The following is a 7,500-nucleotide window of genomic DNA, read 5'->3' as shown; positions in this document are numbered from 1 at the left end:
ATATAATATACATGTATATATATGTAATATTTAATTACAATATACATATATCTGTATGTATATATATATTTGTATATATAAAGAATATATAGTATATATATATATATATGTATACTATATAGTTTATGTATAGATATCTCCCAGACACTATATATATATTATATATATATATATATATATATATATATATATATACTATATTATATAGTATGCGTATATATATATATATATATATATATATATATATATATATAGTTCTGAAGTCTAACACATGTGTATTTGCAAACAAATAGGGAAGGGCTGTAGCCGAGAGGGATTTTTGTTGCAAAAACGTTTTTCATAAACCGAAATACCGTTTACGCCAAATCACGAAATTAGCAGGGAAAAACACTAGAAAGGCCATGCGCAATTTTGCAATCCCCAGGAAATTACGTCCGCACGCGGTAGAACGGACCACACTCGCGAGCGTACTCGAATGCTCTGCGCACATTCCTCGGGGTGGGGGGTGGTGATTCCCGCACCCGCAAATGAACGCAACCTTGTGGGTGTCTGTACGCAATACAGCAGCAGCAGCAGCAAGGACGCGCGCGCCTTCGTCGGACTCGCTCTCCAAATAGGGAAGGCCTTCGAGGTGGTACACTGCCTCAGCCACAATATCCTCAATCGAGAATTCCTAACTTAACCGACGCGACCCAGTTTCAGAGATATTTGTCAGCCCGGAGAACATACTTTAATAAGTACGGTTGTCGTTTCGCCATCAGGCACCCCAGGGCTTTTAGAGACTTCTTGAAGCAAGGTGACGGGATATCATTATTGCGCAAGCATAATGGGTGCTTGAGAGTTCTTTCCACTATATATATCTATATATATATATATATATATATATATATATATATATATATATCTATAATATAATATATATATATATATATTTGTGCGTATGTGCATGAGCACTACCTAGTGGTTATCAATAACATTACCGTACTGGATCGCTTGGAGCTCTAGTGTATGTAGTGAAATAAGGGATTGTTTGCTTATACATTCATGAAAACTAGATAAGAACGTGTAAACATGTGCGCATTCACGAGTAAGAGCCATACACTCCGTACAAATACATCTACAGTCACTCGCGTACACACACACACACACACATCTATATATATGAATCATATAGATATGTGTGTATATGTATGTATATGCTGTGTTTGATAGGTTACTGATGCATTTTTCTTTCCATAAGAGGGGGACACTAATTCAGATGGGACTGCAATACTTAGAAGCTTCGTTGACTTTATACATATACATACACACACACACTCACACAAACACACACACACACACACACACACACACACACACACACATATATATATAGATATATATATATATATATATATATATATATATTTATATATTTACTCCCTTGGCTTTTATAAGGGCAACTCCACAAGGTATTACTTAATACCTGGTGGTCCTAATAATATCTCTTGATTTCAGCAGCAATACAGTAGAAGACAGTAAGAGCTTGAATGACCATGATATTAGTCTTAGTCAGAACTTCGAACACCCAGTATATTATTAACGTTCCTGGGGCCTATTGGTTGTGGATTTAGGAAAATCTACTCCGGTAAAATCTAGTTTCACAAGATATAAAGAAAATAATTCTTCTGATATTTGAATAAAGAAAAAAGTAGCTGAAATTTAAGCTATTTCCTATTAGCTACATTGTCACTCATTACCATCCCAAGTCTGAATATAAATGGTATATGGGGATTAATTCTCTATTTTAATTTCAACGTGTACATTTTCCTGCAAATTAAGGAGTGGAGGGCTTTTCTCTCTATGAGTGAAAACACGTTTTCAGGTTCCTATGAATATTAAACGGTTCCATCTCCCGTAAGAGGTTCTAAACTGAACCTTGATTTAATTATGCCTCCTTCTCAGTTCCTTATATATGGTCCTAGAATTCATTCTAGAGAAAGGGCAATACCTTCATTGCAGTTCAAGTCATCTGAAGAATAAACTAGTTCATTCTAAAAAAGATTGGATAATCTTAGGATAAAATTAATCATTGGAAAATTGAGGATTTAGTTTTGGGCGATAAAAGATAATTGGAAAAATTGAAAATTTAGTTTTTGGAGGGTACAAATAATCATTGGAAAATTGAGGATTTAGTTTTGGAGGATGAAAATAATCATTGGAAAATTGAGAATTTAGTTTTGGAGGATAAAAATAATCATTGGAAAATTGAGGATTTAGTTTTGGAGGATAAAAATAATCATTGGAAATTTGAGGATTTTGTTTGGGTGGTTACGTCACTATGAAAACCTTTGGTATATCGTTGAGATAGGGGCACGCACGAGTGACAGTTGGATGAGTAAGTCAAAAGCATTTTCTCCCTCTCACTTTTCCAGTCTCTAGAGCTGAAAGGCAAGGACGCTATCGACTAACCCACCCACGTCGTTAGTTGAGAGGCTAGATTTGGCTTCAGTCGAAGAGTGCAATTTGAATTGCCTTTCTTCCCACAAAGCTTAGGGGTTACGAATTAAAACATTTTTCATGCGTTTAAATCCAGATTCGCTTTTTAATTCTTACATTTCAGGCAGTACCTATACAGCTGCTTTCGTATGTGAGAAAGCCATCTTTTGTTGCGCTTTCTTATTTCAGGTCGGCAGAAATCTTGGTTAATATTAATATTATTGTGTTCTTTATACCCTCAACACAAAAAGTACATCTTCACCATCATTATTTCCGAGCGAGCCGTCAGAGAAACGACCGACTTCATGCGGTGCACTGTAGGCATCTCTTAAGGTTCCTTACAGCGTCCCTTTGGCCCGTAGCTGCAATCCCTCTCATTCCTTTTACTGTACCTCCTTTCATATTCTCTTTACTCCATCTGTCTTTTCTCAACCCTCTCATAAAAGTTGATTCATTGTGCAACTGCGAGGTTTTCCTCCTGTTACACCTTTCGGACCTTTTTACTGCCAATTTCTGTTTTAGCGCTGTATCACCTCAAAGGTCCCAGCACTTGACCCATTTTCCAGTCCATCCAGTTTCCAGCATTTTCCATCCTATCCCGTTTCTTGCATTTTCCATCCTATCCCGTTTCCAGCATCTTCCATCCTATCCCGTTTCCAGCATTTTCCATCCTATCCCGTTTCCAGCTTTTTCCAGCCCATCCCGTTTCCTGCATTTTCCATCCTATCCTTTTTTCCATTTTTCATTTTGCCAAGTCCTATCCGTTTCCTGCATTTTCCATCCTATCCTGTTTCCAGCATTTTCAAGCCCATCCCGTTTCCTGCATTTTCCATCCTATCCCGTTTCAGCATTTTCCATCCTATCCTGTTTCCAACATTTTCCATCCTATCCTGTTTCCTGCATTTTCCATCCTATCCTGTTTCCAGCATTTTCCATCCTATCCTGTTTCCAGCATTTTCCATCCTATCCTGTTTCCAGCATTTTCCAGCCCATTCCGTTTCCAGCATTTTCCATCCAATCCCGTTTCCAGCATTTTCATCCTATCCCGTTTCCATCATTTTCCAGTCCATCCAGTTTCCAGCTTTTTCCATCCTATCCCGTTTCCAGCATTTTTCAGTCCATCCAGTTTCCAACATTTTCCATTCTATCCTGTTTCCAGCATTTTCCAGTCCATCCCAATTCCAGCATTTTCCAGCCCATCCCATTTCCAGCATTTTCCAGTCCATCCCGTTTCCAGTATTTTCCAGTTCATCCCGTTTCCAGCATTTTCCAGCCCATCCCATTTCCAGCATTTTCCAGCCTATCCCGTTTCCAGCATTTTCAGTCCATATCGTTTCCAGCATTTTCTAGCCCAGCCAGTTTCCAGCATTTTCCAGTCCATATCGTTTTCAGTATTTTCCAGTCCATATCGTTTCCACCATTTTTAATCCTATCCCGTTTCCATTGTTTTCCAGTCCATCCTAATTACAGCATTTTCCATCATCTATCTTTTCCAGCATTTTCCATCCTGTCCCGTTTCCATTATTTTCCAGTCCATCCCAATTCCAGCATTTTCCATCCTCTATCGTTTCAGCATTTCCCAGCCCATCCCATTTCCCGCATTTTCAGTCCATCCCGTTTCCAGTATTTTCCAGTCCATCGCGTTTCCAGCATTTTCCAGCCCATCCTGTTTCCATTATTTTCCAGTCTATATCGTTTCCAGCATTTTCCAGCCCATCCCGTTTCCAGCATTTTCCAGTCCATATCGTTTCCAGCATTTTCCAGTCCATCCAGTTTCCAGAATTTTCCAGCCCATCCCGTTTCCAGCATTTTCCAGTCCATATCGTTTCCTGCATTTTCCAGTCCATCCAGTTTCCAGCATTTTCCAGCCCATCCCTTTTCCATTATTTTCCAGTCCATCCCAATTCCAGCATTTTCTATCCTCTCTCGTTTCCAGCATTTTCCAGCCCATCCCATTTCCAGCATTTTCCAGTCCATCTCGTTTCCAGCATTTTCCAGCACATCCCGTTTCCAGCATTTTCCAGTCCATATCGTTTCCAGCATTTTCCAGCCCATCCCGTTTCCAGCATTTTCCAGTCCATATCGTTTCCAGCATTTTCCAGTCCATCCCGTTTCCAGCATTTTCCATCCTATCCCGTTCCCAACATTTCCAGCCCATCCCGTTTCCATTATTTTCCAGTCCATCCCGTTTCCAGCATTTTCCATCCTATCCCGTTTCCAGTATTTTTCAGCCCATCCCGTTTCCATTATTTTCCAGTCCATCCCAATTCCAGCATTTTCCATCCTCTCTCGTTTCCAGCATTTTCCAGCCCATCCCATTTCCAGCATTTTCCAGTCCATCCCGTTTCCAGTATTTTCCAGCCCATCCCGTTTCCTGCATTTTCCAGCCCATCCCGTTTCCAGCATTTTCCAGTCCATCCCGTTTCCTGCATTTTCCAGTCCATCCCGTTTCCTGCATTTTCCAGTCCATCCCGTTTCTGCATTTTCCCAGTCCCATCCCGTTTTCCAGCATTTCCAGTCCCATCCCGTTTCCAGCATTTTCCAGTCCATCCCGTCTCCTGCATTTTCCAGTCCATCACGTTTCCTGCTCCAGTCCATCCCGTTTCCATCATTTCTCAGTCCATCCCGTTTCCAGCATTTTCCAGTCCATCCCGTTTCCAGCATTTTCTGTTTCCTGCATTTTCCAGTCCATCCTGTTTCCTGCATTTTCCAGTCCATCCCGTTTCCTGCATTTTCCAGTCCATCCCGTTTCCAGCTTTTTCTAGTCTATCCCGTTTCCTGCATTTCCAGTCCATCTCGTTCCTGCATTTCCAGCCCATCCCGTTCCTGCATTTTCCAGTCCATCCCGTTTCCTGCATTTTCCAGTCCTTCCCCGTTTAATGCATTTTCAGTCCATCCCGTTTCCAATCATTTTTCCAGTCAATCCCGTTTCCTGCATTTTTCCAGCACCATCCCATTTCCTGCATTTTCCAGACCATCCCGTTTCCAGCATTTTCCAGCCCATCCCGTTTCCCCCAGCATTTTCAGTCCCCATCCCGTTTCCAAATGCATTTCAGTCCATCCCGTTTCCTGCATTTTCAGCCCATCCCATTTCCAGCATTTCCAGTCCCATCCCGTTTCCAGTATTTTTCCAAGTCCACCCCAAAACTTTCCAGCATTTTCCAGCCCATCCCGTTTTTTCCAGCATTTTCCAGCTCATCCCGTTTCCTGCATTTCAGGTCCATCTCGTTTCCTGCATTTCCAGTCCATCCCACCCCCCCGTTTCCAACATTTTCTAGCCCACCAATCCCGTTTCCAGCATTTCAGTCCATCACATTTCCAGCATTTTTCCAAGCCCATCCCGTTTTCCAGGCATTTTCCATTCCTATTCTGTTTCCTCCATTTCCAGACCATCCTGTTTCTCTTTTTACAGTCCATCCCATTTCCAGCATTTTCCAGCCCCATCCATTTTTCCCCGGTTTTTCCAGCATTTTCCATCCTATCCCGTTTCCAGTATTTTCCATCCTATCCCCGTTTCCAGCATTTTCCATCTTATTCCCCTGTTTCCTCCATTTTCCAGCCCATCCTGTCCCTTTTCCAGTCCATCCCATTTCCAGCATTTTCCAGCCCATCCCGTTTCCAGCATTTTCCAGCCCATCCCGTTTCCAGCATTTTCCAGCCCATCCCGTTTCCAGCATTTTCCATCCCATCCCGTTTCCTGCATTTTTCCAGTCCATCCCGTTTCCATGCATTTCTCAGTCCATCCCGTTTCCAGCATTTTCCAGTCCATCCCGTTTCCAGCATTTTCTGTTTCCTGCATTTTCCAGTCCATCCCGTTTCCTGCATTTTCCAGTCCATCCCGTTTCCAGCTTTTTCCAGTCTATCCCGTTTCCTGCATTTTCCAGTCCATCCCGTTTCCTGCATTTTCCAGTCCATCCCGTTTCCTGCATTTTCCAGTCCATCCCGTTTCCTGCATTTTTCAGTCCATCCCGTTTTCTGCATTTTCCAGTCCTTCCCATTTCCTGCATTTTCCAGTCCATCCCGTTTCCTGCATTTTCCAGCCCATCCCGTTTCCATCATTTTCCAGTCAATCCCGTTTCCTGCATTTTCCAGCCCATCCCATTTCCTACATTTTCCAGACCATCCCGTTTCCAGCATTGTCCAGCCCATCCCGTTTCCAGCATTTTCTAGTCCATCCCGTTTCCTGCATTTCAGTCCATCCCGTTTCCTGCATTTTCCAGCCCATCCTGTTTCCAGCATTTTCCAGTCCATCCCGTTTCCAGTATTTTTCAGTCCATCCCGTTTCCAGTATTTTCCAGCCCATCCCGTTTCCAGCATTTTCCAGCTCATCCCGTTTCCTGCATTTCAGTCCATCCCGTTTCCTGCATTTTCCAGTCCATCTCGTTTCCAGTATTTTCCAGCCCATCCTGTTTCCAGCATTTCAGTCCATCCCGTTTCCTGCATTTTCCATCCCATCCCGTTTCCAGCATTTTCCAGCCCATCCCGTTTCCTGCATTTCAGTCCATCCCGTTTCCTGCATTTTCCAGTCCATCCCGTTTCCAACATTTTCCAGCCATCCGTTTCTAGCATTTCAGTCCATCCCATTCCTGCATTTTCCAGCCCATCCCTTTTCCCTTGTTCCAGCATTTTCCAGCCCATCCCGTTTCCTGCATTTTCCATCCTATCCCGTTTCCAGCATTTTCATCCTATTTTTGTTTCCTCCATTTTCTACCCATCCTGTTTCACTTTTACAGTCCCCCATCCCATTCCAGCATTGTGCAAGACCATCCCGTTTTTCCAGCATTTTCCATCCTATCCCGTTTCCAAGCATTTTTCTAGTCCATCCGTTTCCAGCATTTTCCATCCTATCCTGTTTCCTCATTTTCCAAGACCCACCCTGTCCCTTTTCCAGTCGTTCCCATTTCCAGCATTGTCCAGCCCATCCCGGTTTCCAGACCCATCCCGTTTCCAGCATTTGCCAGCCATCCCGTTTCCAGCATTTTCCAGCCCATCCCGTTTCCAGCATTTTCCAGCCAATCCCAT

At 42.7% G+C, this 7,500-nt stretch overlaps 1 long non-coding RNA gene across 1 annotated transcript in view; it reads right to left on the bottom strand.

Moving 5' to 3' along the window:
• The window catches only part of LOC135214573 (uncharacterized), a 198,072-nt gene that overhangs the window by 54,491 nt on the left and 136,081 nt on the right, over positions 1 to 7,500 (bottom strand). The gene's annotated exons all lie outside the window — the stretch shown is intronic.

The sequence above is a fragment of the Macrobrachium nipponense genome, chromosome 46, assembly GCF_015104395.2.
Source record: "Macrobrachium nipponense isolate FS-2020 chromosome 46, ASM1510439v2, whole genome shotgun sequence".
Taxonomy (NCBI): Eukaryota; Metazoa; Arthropoda; class Malacostraca; order Decapoda; family Palaemonidae; genus Macrobrachium; species Macrobrachium nipponense.
The sequence above is the reverse complement of the archived record's forward strand: the minus strand, read 5'-3'. Positions and strand labels throughout refer to the sequence as shown.